The 19,094-nt window shown below is 40.8% G+C and overlaps 1 protein-coding gene across 4 annotated transcripts in view; it reads right to left on the bottom strand.

Moving 5' to 3' along the window:
* The window catches only part of MAP3K9 (mitogen-activated protein kinase kinase kinase 9), a 121,431-nt gene that overhangs the window by 36,007 nt on the left and 66,330 nt on the right, over window positions 1-19,094 (bottom strand). The window lies entirely within an intron of this gene.

Here is a 19,094-nt window from a genome sequence, read left to right as displayed (position 1 = left end):
TAAGCTCTTAAAAAAAATGTCTTGATTGAACTGTACACTTGAAATGGGTAAATTTCATGAATATAAAATGATACCTCAATAAAGTTTTTTTTTTTTAAAGGAAGAAAGAATGTCCTTTGAGGATATGGATTTCCCCTTAACCCAGGAACTCACCTTCACCAATTGAGAATTGGCCGACAAGTTGGTGAGGACAGAGGGCACTCATGTATTCACATCTGTGATGTTCTCTGTGAACACATCCCAGGAAGGACGAACTAGGACTAATTATGCTCTGAGCCCTGTCTCCCAAGTTCTAACACCAAAGCACTAGAGTGTGGGAGCCATGTTGGCTCTCCCAGGACAGCAGCTGAGGCAGCCCCTCACCCACGTAACAATCCCAACAAAAAGTGTACCTTCATGGGAGCAAAACTCCCTAAAAAAAAAGCAAAATCACTAATTGAATAAAGTGCTATACTCTAAGCCAAGGAACTCTGCCTGACTGGGCAGCTAGGTGACTCCTTGGATATGTGGAGGCCAAGCCTCCATTTTCACAATGGTGTGGTTTCAAATGTCCCAAGCAAGATCAACCTCTTTTGGGCCAGACACTGAGTCTCCTGGAATTCACAGAGCTCTGTACACAGTACTCCAGAGAAGAAATATATTTCTCCTCACTCCTGCCTTTCAAGTCCAAATGGAGAAAGTGAAGAAAGGAATCTACTGAAGACAGAAGGGCAACCAGAAAAATCTTGACTTTGTTCTACCCAGCCAGCTCTGTCTAGGCAAACAGTAGAAAGAAAAAAAACACAAATTAGTTCTGAGCCCTGTTTGTGGCCGGGCTATCTCATGGGCTTCCCACGAGGGCTCTGCCCACCCTCAGGTGGTTCTACGTTTACTTCCACTGAGGGACTCTTAAGAAGGCTTTCGTTTCTCTCTCAGAGGTATTTGCTTTTTAAGAAGATTCTCTGGTAGCGCAAACTCTTCCAACATCTAAAGAAAGGAATCGGTGATAGTGGTACCTCCACGGGGGCATTTTCTGGGGCATTTTAGGGGAGGAGTGTCTGGCAGGTCCCTCAAGGCACGTTCTGCAATGTTTTTTACCTCACTCCCGCCAATGTCCACTGAATTACTACATATTGAAAGGACATCAGCCGATGGTCTCCATGACCTATGTGTTTTTCAGAAAATCAGCTATAAAGGGGGATCACAAGCAGCTATAGAGCTAGAAGCACAAAAAACAAAACAAAACAAACAAACAAACAAAAAACCATGCCAGCCACTCCCTAAATCTAATGGACTAATCTTCCTTTCTCCACACCCTCGCCCCTACTCCCCCAGCTCACCCCTCCCCACCCTGGGTGTCCAGCATCCTGGATGTGTTTGGTCCTCCAAATGCTTGGGCTGATTGAAACAACAACAACAAAACACCCCTTCTCCATCTCATCTAATTAAAAAAAACAAAAAAACTTCCCAGTTCCTCTTTGCTCCCTCTTCCTCTCTTGAGACAAAGATAACAGACAAACAGACACTCAGTTTGCTGGGCAAGTAACACTAAAGAAACCCACCACTGCCTCTCTAGGTTTCTCTCTGACCATTTCTCTCTAAGGTGCCCTTACACCAAAGATTCAGAGAGAAACCTTCCCCCCTGACACATCCAGTGGGGTTCAATTCTGTCACCTCAAACCTCCCGGTGGCTGGGACAGGATATGAGGGTCACAGTTTCATGATACTAGTTGAGCATCTCAGATTCTCTGCTGGAAGAGGAGGCAGAAAAGTTTAAGTTCGGTTGTAGGAAATGGAGTTTTAGAAACAGAATGGCATACTGAAGATGATTTTGTTTAGGTTAGTTGGTCAGGTGGCTTAAGAGGGATGGCAGAATGATGGAGAAGGGGCAAGAATCAGTCCAGGGGCAGTTTGTCTGAATTTAAAAGCCTTTAGATGGTGCAGGTACAGTGTAGCTCTACCTAATCCCCAGGATTCCCTGCAGCCTTACACCAGCTGGTCTTGAACAATTACCAGACACCAGAAAGGACAGGTCCCTGCAAGTATGCAAGTTAGGAACCCTTGGCTTAGAGGTCCTGCCCTCAACAAAGAGGACAGAGTGCAATTAAAGCCAGCTAGTAATCCTGGAAGAGGGTCCCAGACAATGATTCTTAATAAATAGTATCCTAAAATATGGGTATCTACCAAGCATTATGACTATTAATAATTAAAGCACCAAAGTTTGTGAAAGCTTTACTTTGTAAAATACAAAACAGAGTGGAGCACAGTTCTCTCCCTAGACTGCATTCCAGCACACTTTCTCAAAAGGAAGAGAAAGGTTACACTGACAACAGCTTTCTTATCTATGCCACTGCAGAGAGCCCACTGTAAGCATCCATCACTGACAAACAGCTGCGGCAGTGAGGAATTATAGTGCTTTACTTCTTGACCAAAATATGGTGAAGTCCAGGTTTATTGTGTAAATTTCACCTTTTACATGTGGGGCAGTAGAGAAAATGCTAAGACAGTTAATGAGTCCTAAGTGAGTGGGGGTGCGGCCAGGGTAGGGGGGACAGAGGAGAAAGGATGCATCTTAACTCTAGATAATACCTGGTGACTTGACCAGATGGAGAAGGGAGAGGTCTCTAGCATTAAGGACTTGGGTGACAAGAAGAATGGTGGTGTCTCTGGTGGAGGGGTTGAGAGAAAAAGCCAGTCTACGGAAGCCAAGTTCAGTTTTGGACATAATGGGTTTAAACTGACAGTAACAAAAGTCAGTATGAGGGAAACAGTTTGGCGGTTCCTCCAAAAGTTAAACACAGAATTACCATATGACATGGCAATTCCACTTCTAGGTATATACCCTAAAGAACTGAAAGCAAGGACTTGAGCAGACACTTGTACACCATGCCCATAGCAGCATTATTCACAATAGCCAAGAGGTGGAAACAACCCCAGGGGCCACTGACAGAAGAACGAATAAACAAAATGTGGTAAATGCATACAACTGACTATTATTCAGCTGTAAAAAGGAATGAAGTTCTGATACATGCTACAACATGACTGAACCTTGAAAACATTAATGCTAAGTGAAATAAGCCAGACACACAAAGACAAATATTGTATAATTTCGTTTAGATGAAATGTCTGGAATGGGAAGAGTCATAGAGACAGAAAGTGGATTAGAAGTTACAAGGGAGTGAGAGGGAACACAGAAAGCAGGAATGGGGACTTACAGCTTAATGAGTACAGAATTTCTGTTTGAGGTGATGGAAAAGATTGGGTAATGGATGATGGTACAGTATGCTTTAAAAATAAACGAAAAATGATTGATTAATGAATAATGGTAGCTACGAATTATCAATCACTTACCTTGTAGCTGGATGATGCTAAGAGGTTTACATACATCATCTAGTTAATCCTTAAATCAACTCTAGAGGCGGGGAAAGATGGCGGACTGGTGAGCTGTATGTTTTAGTTACTCCTCCAGGAAAGTAGGTAGAAAGCCAGGAACTGCGTGGACTGGACACCACAGAGCAATCTGACTTTGGGCATACTTCATACAACACTCATGAAAACGTTGAACTGCTGAGATCAGCAAAATCTGTAAGTTTTTGTGGCCAGGGGACCCGCACCCCTCCCTGCCAGGCTTAGTCCCATGGGAGGAGGGGCTGTCAGCTCCGGGAAGGAGAAGGGAGAACTGCAGTGGCAGCCCTTATCAGAAACTCATTCTACTGATCCAAACTCCAACCACAGATAGACTGAGACCAGACACCAGAGAATCTGAGAGCAGCCAGCCCAGCAGAGAGGAGACAGACATAGAAAAAAACAGCACGAAAAACTCCAAAATAAAAGCGGAGGATTTTTGTAGTTCTGGTGAACATAGAAAGGGGAAGGGCAGAGCTCAGGCCCTGAGGCTCATACGCAAATCCTGAAGAAAAGTTGATCTCTCTGCCCTGTGGACCTTTCCTTAATGGCCCTAATTGCTTTGTCTCTTAGCATTTCAATAACCCATTAGATCTCTGAGGAGGGCCCTTATTTTTTTTTTTTTTAAATCCTTTTTTCTTTTTCTAAAACAATTACTCTAAGAAGCCCAATACAGAAAGCTTCAAAGACTTGCAATTTGGGCAAGTCAAGACAAGAGCAGAACTAAGAGAGCTCTCAGACAAAACGCAATAATCCAGTGGCTGAGAAAATTCACTAAACACCACAACTTCCCAAGAAAAGGGGGGTGTCCGCTCACAGCCATCTTCCTGGTGGACAGGAAATACTCCTGCCCATCGCCAGCCCCATAGCCCAGAGCTGCCCCAGACAACCCAGTGTGACAGAAGTGCTTCAAGTAACAGGCACAAACCACAAAACTGGGCGTGGACATTAGCCTTCCCTGCAACCTCAGCTGATTGTCCCAGAGTTGGGAAGGTGGAGCAGTGTGAATTAACAAAGCCCCATTCAGCCATCATTTCAGCAGACTGGGAGCCTCCCTACACAACCCAGCAGCCCAGAACTGCCCTGGGGGGACGGCACTCACCTGTGACATAGCACAGTCATCCCTCAACAGAGGACCAGGGGGTGCACAGCCTGGAAGAGGGGCCCACTTGCAAGTCTCAGGAGCCAAACACCAATACCAAGGACTTGTGGGTCAGTGGCAGACACAAACTGTGGCAGGACTGAACTGAAGGATTAGACTATTGCAGCAGCTTTAAAACTCCAGGATCACCAGGGAGATTTGATTGTTAGAGCCACCTCCCACTCCCTGACTGCCCAGAAACATGCCCATATACAGGGCAGGCAACACCAACTACACACACAAGCTTGGTACACCAATTGGACCCCACAAGACTCACTCCCCCACTCACCACAAAGGCTAAGCAGGGGAGAATTGGCTTGTGGAGAACAGGTGGCTCGTGGACGCCACCTGCTGGTTAGTTAGAGAAAGGGTACTCCACGAAGCTGTAGATCTGATAAATTAGAGATAAGGACTTCAATAGGTCTATAAATCCTAAAAGAACCCTATCAAGTTCAGCAAATGCCAAGAGGCCAAAAACAACAGAAAATTATAAAGCATATGAAAAAACCAGACGATATGGATAACCCAAGACCAAGCACCCAAATCAAAAGATCAGAAGAGACACAGCACCTAGAGCAGCTACTCAAAGAACTAAAGATGAACAATGAGACCATAGTACGGGATACAAAGGATATCAAGAAGACCCTAGAAGAGCGTAAAGAAGACATTGCAAGACTAAATTAAAAAAAAATAGATGATCTTATGGAAATTAAAGAAACTGTTGACCAAATTAAAAAGATTCTGGACACTCATAGTACAAGACTAGAGGAAGTTGAACAACGAATCAGTGACCTGGAAGATGACACAATGGAAAATGAAAGCATAAAAGAAAGAATGGGGAAAAAAATTGAAAAAATCGAAATGGACCTCAGGGATATGATAGATAATATAAAACGTCCAAATATAAGACTCATTGGTGTTCCAGAGGGGGAAGAAAAGGGTAAAGGTCTAGGAAGAGTATTCAAAGAAATTGTTGGGGAAAACTTCCCAAATCTTCTAAACAACATAAATACACAAATCATAAATGCTCAGCGAACTCCAAATAGAATAAATCCAAATAAACCCACTCCGAGACATATTCTGATCACCCTGTCAAACACGGAAGAGAAGGAGCAAGTTCTGAAAGCAGCAAGAGAAAAGCAATTCACCACATACAAAGGAAACAGCATAAGACTAAGCAGTGACTATTCAGCAGCCACCATGGAGGCGAGAAGGCAGTGGCACGATATATTTAAAATTCTGAGTGAGAAAAATTTCCAACCAAGAATACTTTATCCAGCAAAGCTCTCCTTCAAATTTGAGGGAGAGCTTAAATTTTTCACAGACAAACAAATGCTGAGAGAATTTGCTAACAAGAGACCTGCCCTACTGGAGATACTCAAGGGAGCCCTACAGACAGAGAAACAAAGAAAGGACAGAGAGACTTGGAGAAAGGTTCAGTACTAAAGAGATTCGGTATGGGTACCTTAAAGGATATTAATAGAGAGAGGGGAAAAATATGACACACATAAACCAAAGGATAAGATGGCTGATTCAAGAAATGCCTTCACGGTTATAACATTGAATGTAAATGGTTTGAACTCCCTAATTAAAAGATATAGATTCGCAGAATGGATCAAAAAAAATGAACCATCAATATGTTGCATACAAGAGACTCATCTTAGACACAGGGACACAAAGAAATTGAAAGTGAAAGGATGGAAAAAAATATTTCATGCAAGCTACAGCCAAAAGAAAGCAGGTGTAGCAATATTATTCTCAGATGAAACAGATTTTAAATGCAGGGATGTTTTGAGAGACAAAGAAGGCCACTACATACTAATAAAAGGGGCAATTCAACAAGAAGAAATAACAATTGTAAATGTCTATGCACCCAATCAAGGTGCCACAAAATACATGAGAGAAACACTGGCAAAACTAAAGGAAGCAATTGATGCTTCCACAATAATTGTGGGAGACTTCAACACATCACTCTCTCCTATAGATAGATCAACCAGACAGAAGACCAATAAGGAAATTGAAAACCTAAACAATCTGATAAATGAATTAGATTTAACAGACATATACAGGACATTACATCCCAAATCACCAGGATACACATACTTTTCTAGTGCTCATGGCACTTTCTCCAGAATAGATCATATGCTGGGACATAAAACAAGCCTCAATAAATTTAAAAAGATTGAAATTATTCAAAGCACATTCTCTGACCACAATGGAATACAATTAGAAGTCAATAACCATCAGAGACTTAGAAAATTCACAAATACCTGGAAGTTAAACAACACACTCCTAAACAATCAGTGGGTTAAAGAAGAAATAGCAAGAGAAATTGCTAAATATATAGAGACGAACGAAAATGAGAACACAACATACCAAAACCTATGGGATTCAGCAAAAGCAGTGCTAAGGGGGAAATTTATAGCACTAAACGCATATATTAAAAAGGAAGAAAGAGCCAAAATCAAAGAACTAATGGATCAACTGAAGAAGCTAGAAAATGAACAGCAAACCAATCCTAAACCAAGTACAAGAAAAGAAATAACAAGGATTAAAGCAGAAATAAATGACATAGAGAACAAAAAAACAATAGAGAGGATAAATATCACCAAAAGTTGGTTCTTTGAGAAGATCAACAAGATTGACAAGCCCCTAGCTAGACTGACAAAATCAAAAAGAGAGAAGACCCATATAAACAAAATAATGAATGAAAAAGGTGACATAACTGCAGATCCTGAAGAAATTAAAAAAATTATAAGAGGATATTATGAACAACTGTATGGCAACAAACTGGATAATGTAGAAGAAATGGACAATTTCCTGGAAACATATGAACAACCTAGACTGACCAGAGAAGAAATAGAAGACCTCAACCAACCCATCACAAGCAAAGAGATCCAATCAGTCATCAAAAATCTTCCCACAAATAAATGCCCAGGGCCAGATGGCTTCACAGGGGAATTCTACCAAACTTTCCAGAAAGAACTGACACCAATCTTACTCAAACTCTTTCAAAACATTGAAAAAAATGGAACACTACCTAACTCATTTTATGAAGCTAACATCAATCTAATACCAAAACCAGGCAAAGATGCTACAAAAAAGGAAAACTACTGGCCAATCTCCCTAATGAATATAGATGCAAAATACTTGCAAATCAAGTAAAATACTTGCAAATCGAATCCAAAGACACATTAAAAAAATCATACACCATGACCAAGTGGGGTTCATTCCAGGTATGCAAGGATGGTTCAACATAAGAAAATCAATCAATGTATTACAACACATTAACAAGTCAAAAGGGAAAAATCAATTGATCATCTCAATAGATGCTGAAAAAGCATTTGACAAAATCCAACATCCCTTTTTGATAAAAACACTTCAAAAGGTAGGAATTGAAGGAAACTTCCTCAATATGATCAAGAGCATATATGAAAAACCCACAGCCAGCATAGTACTCAATGGTGAGAGACTGAAAGCCTTCCCTCTAAGATCAGGAACAAGACAAGGATGCCCGCTGTCACCACTGTTATTCAACATTGTGCTGGAAGTGCTAGCCAGGGCAATCTGGCAAGACAAAGAAATAAAAGGCATCCAAATTGGAAAAGAAGAAGTAAAACTGTCATTGTTTGCAGATGATATGATCTTATATCTGGAAAACCCTGAGAAATCGATGATACAGCTACTAGAGCTAATAAACAAATTTAGCAAAGTAGCGGGATACAAGATTAATGCACATAAGTCAGTAATGTTTCTATATGCTAGAAATGAACAAACTGAAGAGACACTCAAGAAAAAGATACCATTTTCAATAGGAACCAAAAAAGTCAAGTACCTAGGAATAAACTTAACCAAAGATGTAAAAGACCTATACAAAGAAAACTACATAACTCTACTAAAAGAAATAGAAGGAGACCTTAAAAGATGGAAAAATATTCCATGTTCATAGATAGGAAGGCTAAATGTCATTAAGATGTCAATTCTACCCAAACTCATCTACAGATTCAATGCAATCCCAATCAAAATTCCAACAACCTACTTTGCAGACTTGGAAAAGCTAGTTATCAAACTTATTTGGGAAGGGAAGATGCCTCGAATTGCTAAAGACACTCTAAAAAAGAAAAACGAAGTGGGAGGACTTACACTCCCTGACTTTGAAGCTTATTATAAAGCCACAGTTGCCAAAACAGCATGGTACTGGCACAAAGATAGACATATAGATCAATGGAATCGAATTGAGAATTCGGAGATAGACCCTCAGATCTATGGCCGACTGATCTTTCATAAGGCCCCCAAAGTCACTGAACTGAGCCATAATGGTCTTTTCAACAAATGGGGCTGGGAGAGTTGGATATCCATATCCAAAAGAATGAAAGAGGACCCCTACCTCACCCCCTACACAAAAATTAACTCAAAATGGACCAAAGATCTCAATATAAAAGAAAGTACCATAAAACTCCTAGAAGATAATGTAGGAAAACATCTTCAAGACCTTGTATTAGGCGGCCACTTCCTAGACTTTACACCCAAAGCACAAGCAACAAAAGAGAAAATAGATAAATGGGAACTCCTCAAGCTTAGAAGTTTCTGCACCTCAAAGGAATTTCTCAAAAAGTTAAAGAGGCAGCCAACTCAATGGGAAAAAAATTTTGGAAACCATGTATCTGACAAAAGACTGATATCTTGCATATATAAAGAAATGCTACAACTCAATGACAATAGTACAGACAGCCCAATTATAAAATGGGCAAAAGATATGAAAAGACAGTTCTCTGAAGAGGAAATACAAATGGCCAAGAAACACATGAAAAAATGTTCAGCTTCACTAGCTATTAGAGAGATGCAAATTAAGACCACAATGAGATACCATCTAACACCGGTTAGAATGGCTGCCATTAAACAAACAGGAAACTACAAATGCTGGAGGGGATGTGGAGAAATTGGAACTCTCATTCACTGTTGGTGGGACTGTATAATGGTTCAGCCACTCTGGAAGTCAGTCTGGCAGTTCCTTAGAAAACTAGATATAGAGCTACCATTCGATCCGGCGATTGCACTTCTCGGTATATACCCGGAAGATCGGAAAGCAGTGACACGAACAGATATCTGCACTCCAATGTTCATAGCAGCATTATTCACAATTGCCAAGAGATGGAAACAACCCAAATGTCCTTCAACAGATGAGTGGATAAATAAAATGTGGTATATACACACGATGGAATACTACGCGTCAGTAAGAAGGAACGATCTCGTGAAACATATGACAACATGGATGAACCTTGAAGACATAATGCTGAGCGAAATAAGCCAGGCACAAAAAGAAAAATATTATATGCTACCACTAATGTGAACTTTGAAAAATGTAAAACAAATGGTTTATAATGTAGAATGTAGGGGAACTAGCAATAGAGAGCAATTAAGGAAGGCGGAACAATAATCCAAGAAGAACAGATAAGCTATTTAACGTTCTGGGGATGCCCAGGAATGATTATGGTGTGTTAATTTCTGAGGGATATAGTAGGAACAAGTTCACAGAAATGTTGCTATATTAGGTAACTTTTTCTTGGGGTAAAGTAGGAACATGTTGGAAGTAAAGCAGTTACCTTAGGTTAGTTGTCTTTTTCTTACTCCCTTGTTATGGTCTCTTTGAAATGTTCTTTTATGGTATGTTTTTTTTTTAAATTTTTTTTTCATACAGTTGATTTAAAAAAGAAAGGAAAGTTAAAAAAAAAAGAAAAGAAAAACAAGGGAAAAAATATGTAGTGCCCCCTTGAGGAGCCTGTGGAGAATGCAGGGGTATTGGCCTACCCCACCTCGATGGTTGCTAACATGACCACAGACATAGGGGACTGGTGGTTTGATGGGTTGAGCCCTCTACCATAGGTTTTACCCTTGAGAAGATGGTTGCTGCAAAGGAGAGGCTAGGCCTCCCTATAATTGTGCCTAAGAGCCTCCTCCCGAATGCCTCTTTGTTGCTCAGATGTGGCCCTGTCTCTCTAGCTAAGCCAACTTGAAAGGTGAAATCACTGCCCTCCCCCCTACATGGGATCAGACACCCAGGGGAATGAATCTCCCTGGCAACATGGAATATGACTCCCGGGGAAGAATGTAGACCCGGCATCGTGGGACGGAGAACATCATCTTGACCAAAAGGGGGATGTGAAAGGAAATGAAATAAGCTTCAGTGGCAGAGAGATTCCAAAAGGAGCCGAGAGGTCACTCTGGTGGGCACTCTTACACACACTTTAGACAACCCTTTTTAGGTTCTAAAGAATTGGGGTAGCTGATGGTGGATACCTGAAACTATCAAACTACAACCCAGAACCCATGAATCTCGAAGACAATTGTATAAAAATGTAGCTTATGAGGGGTGACAATGGGATTGGGAAAGCCATAAGGACCACACTCCACTTTGTCTAGTTTATGGATGGATGAGTAGAAAAATAGGGGAAGGAAACAAACGAACAAACAGACAAAGGTACCCAGTGTTCTTTTTTACTTCAATTGCTCTTTTTCACTTTAATTAGTATTCTTGTTATTTTTGTGTGTGTGCTAATGAAGGTGTCAGGGATTGATTTAGGTAATGAATGTACAACTATGTAATGGTACTGTGAACAATCGAATGTACGATTTGTTTTGTATGACTGCGTGGTATGTGAATATATCTCAATAAAATGAAGATTAAAAAAAAATCAACTCTAGGAGGTAGGTGTAATTATTATCCCATTTTATCCATGCAGAAATGACACAGAAAGGTTAAGTCGCTTGAACACAGTTCATCAGGGGTGGGGATGGGATCCAAATCCAGGACTTTCTGACTTCAGAGTCATGTTCTTCACCTCTGAACTGTGCATCCAGAGAAGGACAAAAAGGAATACTACACATTCTTTAAGGCCTATCTCAAGTTCTGCCTGACCCTCCAGCTATCATAAATTACCTAGTCTTCCTTGTTCTCCTTTATCCAAATTGTTCCTTTAGCACCTGTTCTAGTCTGCTAATGCTGCCAGGATGCAAAACACCAGAAATGATCAGCTTTTATAAAGGGGTTTTATTTGGTTACACAGCTACAGTCTTAAGGCCATCAAGTGTCCAAGGTAACACATCAACAATCAGGTACCTTCACTGGAGGATGACTAATGGTGTCCTGAAAACCTCTGTTAGCTAGGAAAGCACATGGCTGGCATCTGCTCCAAGCTCTGGTTTCAAAATGGCTTTCTCCCAGAACATTCCTCTCTAGGCCATAGCTCTTCTTCAAAATGTCACTCTCAGTTGCTCTTGGAGCATTTGTCCTCTCTTAGCTTCTCTGGAGCAAGAGTCAGCTTTCAACGGCGATCTTCAAACTGTCTCTCATCTGCAGCTCCTGTGCTTTCTTCACAGTGTCCCTCCTGGCTATAGCAAATGCGCTCCTTCTGTCTGAGCTTATATAGTGCTCCAGTAAACTAATCAAGGCCCATGCTGAATGGGCGGGGCCACAACTCCATGGAAATTATCCAGTGAAAGACCTTGCCCACAGTTGAGTGATCACATCTCCACGGAAACATCCAATCAAAAGTCTCCAACATGTTTCTTGCCCACACAAGACTGCATCAAAGATAATGGTGTTTTGGGGGACATAATACATCCAAACAAGCACAGCTCCTAAAACCAGTATCACACAATTTAACATTATATATACTTCTTTTAATCATTTCCAATTGCTGTGTGTATATATATATATGTGTGTGTGTGTGTGTGTGTGTGTATATATATGTATGGCTCATCATTTCCTTTAGACTGTGATGCAATATGAGTTTTGAGTTTTAGAGGGCAAAACCTCATTCTCTTCTAGAGCCCTCCCCTCAGCCCAACCCCAGGGAATGAAGCACAAGACCTAGCTCTCTCTCTGAAAGAACTCACCTCTCACTAGTCACTTATTTGACTGAAGGAATATCTGTGCATCTTCTCAGACTATCCACTTCTGCACCCTGTTGTTACTGGGTTTGGGGGGCAAGGGGGTCCATCTCCCCAGTGGCATCAGTCCCTGAGGCATCAAGGGAGCTCAGCATGTGACTAACACATCTAGCTGGTACTGGGTGGGCGTAGAGGGAAACACAAGGAAGGATAAAAGCTGGAGATTCTCCCTTCAAGGACCTTCCACATTCTATATGAAAAGATATACAATAAAATTTTATTATCAGTTCAAGATAAAGTGTGCTTTACACCCGTTACTCCTCCAGGAAAGAAGGTAAAAAGCCAGGAACTGCGTGGACTGGACACCACAGAGCAATCTGTCTTTGGGCATACTTCATACAACACTCATGAAAACGTGGAACTGCTGAGATCAGTGAAATCTGTAAGTTTTTGCGGCCAGGGGACCCGCGCCCCTCCCTGCCAGGCTCAGTCCCGGGGGAGGAGGGGCTGTCAGCTCCAGGAAGGAGAAGGGAGAATTGCAGTGGCTGCTCTTATCGGAAACTCATTCTACTGATTCAAACTCCAACCATAGATAGACTGAGACCAGACACCAGAGACTCTGAGAGCAGCCAGCCCAGCAGAGAGGAGACAGGCATAGAAAAAAACAACACGAAAAACTCCAAAATAAAAGCAGAGGATTTTTGGAGTTCTGGTGAACACAGAAAGGGGAAGGGCGGAGATCAGGCCTTGAGGCGCATATGCAAATCCCGAAGCAAGGCTGATCTCTCTGCCCTGTGCACCTTTCCTTAATGGCCCTGGTTGCTTTGTCTATTAGCATTTCAATAACCCATTAGATCTCTGAGGAGGGCCGTTTTTTTTTTTTTTTTTTTTTTTTTTTTTAAATCCTTTTTGCTTTTTCTAAAACAATTACTCTAAGAAGCTCAATACAGAAAGCTTCAAAGAATTGAAATTTGGGCACGTCAAGTCAAGAGCAGAACTAAGAGAGCTCTGAGACAAAAGGCAATAATCCAGTGGCTGAGAAAATTCACTAAACAACACAACTTCCCAAGAAAAGGGGGGTGTCCGCTCACAGCCACCATCCTGGTGGACAGGAAACACTCCTGCCCATCGCCAGCCCCATAGCCCAGAGCTGCCCCAGACAACCCAGTGTGACGGAAGTGCTTCAAATAACAGGCACACACCACAAAACTGGGCGTGGACATTAGCCTTCCCTGCAACCTCAGCTGAATGTCCCAGAGCTGGGAAGGGGGAGCAGTGTGAATTAACAGAGCCCCATTCAGCCATCATTTGAGCAGACTGGGAGCCTCCCAACACAGCCCAGCAGCCCAGAACTGCCCTGGGGGGACGGCACTCACCTGTGACATAGCACAGTCATCCCTCAACAGAGGACCCGGGGTGCACAGCCTGGAAGAGGGGCCCACTTGCAAGTCTCAGGAAAATTCTGAGTGAGAGGAATTTCCAGCCAAGAATACTTTATCCAGCAAAGCTCTCCTTCAAATTTGAGGGAGAGCTTAAATTTTTCACAGACAAAGAAATGCTGAGAGAATTTGCTAACAAGAGACCTGCCCTACTGGAGATACTAAAGGGAGCCCTACAGACAGAGAAACAAAGACAGGACAGAGAGACCTGGAGAAAGGTTCAGTACTAAAGAGATTCGGTATGGGTACAATAAAGGATATTAATAGAGAGAGGGAAAAATATGGCAAACATAATCCAAAGGATAAGATGGCCGATTCAAGAAATGCCTTCACGGTTTTAACGTTGAATGTAAATGGATTAAACTCCCCAATTAAAAGATATAGATTCGCAGAATGGATCAAAAAAAATGAACCATCAATATGTTGCATACAAGAGACTCATCTTAGACACAGGGACACAAAGAAACTGAAAGTGAAAGGATGGAAAAAAATATTTCATGCAAGCTACAGCCAAAAGAAAGCAGGTGTAGCAATATTAATCTCAGATAAAATAGACTTCAAATGCAGGGATGTTTTGAGAGACAAAGAAGGCCACTACATACTAATAAAAGGGGCAATTCAGCAAGAAGAAATAACAATTGTAAATGTCTATGCACCCAATCAAGGTGCCACAAAATACATGAGAGAAACATTGGCAAAACTAAAGGAAGCAATTGATGTTTCCACAATAATTGTGGGAGACTTCAACACATCACTCTCTCCTATAGATAGATCAACCAGACAGAAGACCAATAAGGAAATTGAAAACCTAAACAATCTGATAAATGAATTAGATTTAACAGACATCTACAGGACATTACATCCCAAATCACCAGGATACACATACTTTTCTAGTGCTCACGGAACTTTCTCCAGAATAGATCATATGCTGGGACATAAAACAAGCCTCAATAAATTTAAAAAGATTGAAATTATTCAAAGCACATTCTCTGACCACAATGGAATACAATTAGAAGTCAATAACCATCAGAGACTTAGAAAATTCACAAATACCTGGAGGTTAAACAACACACTCCTAAACAATCACTGGGTTAAAGAAGAAATAGCAAGAGAAATTGCTAAATATATAGAGACGAATGAAAATGAGAACACAACATACCAAAACCTATGGGATGCAGCAAAAGCAGTACTAAGGGGGAAATTTATAGCACTAAACGCATATATTAAAAAGGAAGAAAGAGCCAAAATCAAAGAACTAATGGATCAACTGAAGAAGCTAGAAAATGAACAGCAAACCAATCCTAAACCAAGTACAAGAAAAGAAATAACAAGGATTAAAGCAGAAATAAATGACATAGAGAACAAAAAAACAATAGAAAGGATAAATATCACCAAAAGTTGGTTCTTTGAGAAGATCAACAAGATTGACAAGCCCCTAGCTAGACTGACAAAATCAAAAAGAGAGAAGACCCATATAAACAAAATAATGAATGAAAAAGGTGACATAACTGCAGATCCTGAAGAAATTAAAAAAATTATAAGAGGATATTATGAACAACTGTATGGCAACAAACTGGATAATGTAGAAGAAATGGACAATTTCCTGGAAACATATGAACAACCTAGACTGACCAGAGAAGAAATAGAAGACCTCAACCAACCCATCACAAGCAAAGAGATCCAATCAGTCATCAAAAATCTTCCCAGAAATAAATGCCCAGGGCCAGATGGCTTCACAGGGGAATTCTACCAAACTTTCCAGAAAGAACTGACACCAATCTTACTCAAACTCTTTCAAAACATTGAAAAAAATGGAACACTACCTAACTCATTTTATGAAGCTAACATCAATCTAATACCAAAACCAGGCAAAGATGCTACAAAAAAGGAAAACTACCGGCCAATCTCCCTAATGAATATAGATGCAAAAATCCTCAAGAAAATACTTGCAAATCGAATCCAAAGACACATTAAAAAAATCATACACCATGACCAAGTGGGGTTCATTCCAGGCATGCAAGGATGGTTCAACATAAGAAAAACAATCAATGTATTACAACACATTAAAAACTCGAAAAGGAAAAATCAATTGATCATCTCAATAGATGCTGAAAAAGCATTTGACAAAATCCAACATCCCTTTTTGATAAAAACACTTCAAAAGGTAGGAATTGAAGGAAACTTCCTCAACATGATAAAGAGCATATATGAAAAACCCACAGCCAGCATAGTACTCAATGGTGAGAGACTGAAAGCCTTCCCTCTAAGATCAGGAACAAGACAAGGATGCCCGCTGTCACCACTGTTATTCAACATTGTGCTGGAAGTGCTAGCCAGGGCAATCCGGCAAGACAAAGAAATAAAAGGCATCCAAATTGGAAAAGAAGAAGTAAAACTGTCATTGTTTGCAGATGATATGATCTTATATCTAGAAAACCCTGAGAAATCAACGATACACCTACTAGAGCTAATAAACAAATTTAGCAAAGTAGCGGGATACAAGATTAATGCACATAAGTCAGTAATGTTTCTATATGCTAGAAATGAACAAACTGAAGAGACACTCAAGAAAAAGATACCATTTTCAATAGCAACTAAAAAAATCAAGTACCTAGGAATCAACTTAACCAAAGATGTAAAAGACCTATACAAAGAAAACTACATAACTCTACTAAAAGAAATAGAAGGGGACCTTAAAAGATGGAAAAATATTCCATGTTCATGGATAGGAAGGCTAAATGTCATTAAGATGTCAATTCTACCCAAACTCATCTACAGATTCAATGCAATCCCAATCAAAATTCCAACAACCTACTTTGCAGACTTGGAAAAGCTAGTTATCAAATTTATTTGGAAAGGGAAGATGCCTCGAATTGCTAAAGACACTCTAAAAAAGAAAAACGAAGTGGGAGGACTTACACTCCCTGACTTTGAAGCTTATTATAAAGCCACAGTTGCCAAAACAGCATGGTACTGGCACAAAGATAGACATATAGATCAATGGAATCGAATTGAGAATTCAGAGATAGACCCTCAGATCTATGGCCGACTGATCTTTGATAAGGCCCCCAAAGTCACCGAACTGAGCCATAATGGTCTTTTCAACAAATGGGGCTGGGAGAGTTGGATATCCATATCCAAAAGAATGAAAGAGGACCCCTACCTCACCCCCTACACAAAAATTAACTCAAAATGGACCAAAGATCTCAATATAAAAGAAAGTACCATAAAACTCCTAGAAGATAATGTAGGAAAACATCTTCAAGACCTTGTATTAGGCGGCCACTTCCTAGACTTTACACCCAAAGCACAAGCAACAAAAGAGAAAATAGATAAATGGGAACTCCTCAAGCTTAGAAGTTTCTGCACCTCAAAGGAATTTCTCAAAAAGGTAAAGAGGCAGCCAACTCAATGGGAAAAAATTTTTGGAAACCATGTATCTGACAAAAGACTGATATCTTGCATATACAAAGAAATCCTACAACTCAATGACAATAGTACAGACAGCCCAATTATAAAATGGGCAAAAGATATGAAAAGACAGTTCTCTGAAGAGGAAATACAAATGGCCAAGAAACACATGAAAAAATGTTCAGCTTCACTAGCTATTAGAGAGATGCAAATTAAGACCACAATGAGATACCATCTAACACCGGTTAGAATGGCTGCCATTAAACAAACAGGAAACTACAAATGCTGGAGGGGATGTGGAGAAATTGGAACTCTTATTCATTGTTGGTGGGACTGTATAATGGTTCAGCCACTCTGGAAGTCAGTCTGGCAGTTCCTTAGAAAACTAGATATAGAGCTACCATTCGATCCAGCGATTGCAATTCTCGGTATATACCCGGAAGATCGGAAAGCAGTGACACGAACAGATATCTGCACGCCAATGTTCATAGCAGCATTATTCACAATTGCCAAGAGATGGAAACAACCCAAATGTCCTTCAACAGATGAGTGGATAAATAAAATGTGGTATATACACACGATGGAATACTACGCGGCAGTAAGAAGGAACGATCTGGTGAAACATATGACAACATGGATGAACCTTGAAGACATAATGCTGAGCGAAATAAGCCAGGCACAAAAAGAGAAATATTATATGCTACCACTAATGTGAACTTTGAAAAATGTAAAACAAATGGTTTATAATGTAGAATGTAGGGGAACTAGCAGTAGAGAGCAATTAAGGAAGGGGGAACAATAATCCAAGAAGAACAGATAAGCTATTTAACGTTCTGGGGATGCCCAGAAATGACTATGGTCTGTTAATTTCTGATGGATGTAGTAGGAACAAGTTCACTGAAATGTTGCTATATTATGTAACTTTCTTGGGGTAAAGTAGGAACATGTTGGAAGTTAAGCAGTTATCTTAGGTTAGTTGTCTTTTTCTTACTCCCTTGCTATGGTCTCTTTGAAATGTTCTTTTATTGTATGTTTGTTTTCTTTTTAACTTTTTTTTTTCATACAGTTGATTTGACAAACAAGGAAAAAAAAAAAAAAAAAGATGTAGTGCCCCCTTGAGGAGTCTGTGGAGAATGCAGGGGTATTCGCCTACCCCACCTCCATGGTTGCTAACATGACCACAGACATAGGGGACTGGTGGTTTGATGGGTTGAGCCCTCTACCATAAGTTTTACCCTTGGGAAGACGGTTGCTGCAAAGGAGAGGCTAGGCCTCCCTGTATTTGTGCCTAAGAGTCTCCTCCTGAATGCCTCTTTGTTGCTCAGATGTGGCCCTCTCTCTCTGGCTAAGCCAACTTGAAAGGTGAAATCACTGCCCTCCCCCCTACGTGGGATCAGACACCCAGGGAAGTGAATCTCCCTGGCAACGTGGAATATGACTCCCGGGGAGGAATGTAGACCCGGCATCGTGGGATGGAGAACATCTTCTTGACCAAAAGGGGGATGTGAAAGGAAATGAAATAAGCTTCAGTGGCAGAGAGATTCCAAAACGAGCCGAGAGATCACTCTGGTGGGCACTCTTACGCACACTTTAGACAACCTTTTTTAGGTTCTAAAGAATTGGGGTAGCTGGTGGTGGATACCTGAAACTATTAAACTACAACCCAGAACCCATGAATCTCGAAGACAGTTGTATAAAAATGTAGCTTATGAGGGGTGACAGTGGGATTGGGAATGCCATAAGGACCAAACTCCACTTTGTCTAGTTTATGGATGGATGTGTAGAAAAGTAGGGGAAGCAAACAAACAGACAAAGGTACCTAGTGTTCT

This window comes from Choloepus didactylus, chromosome 4 (assembly GCF_015220235.1).
Source record: "Choloepus didactylus isolate mChoDid1 chromosome 4, mChoDid1.pri, whole genome shotgun sequence".
In the NCBI taxonomy this organism is placed as follows: Eukaryota; Metazoa; Chordata; class Mammalia; order Pilosa; family Megalonychidae; genus Choloepus; species Choloepus didactylus.
This window is presented reverse-complemented; position numbering and strand designations above follow the sequence as displayed.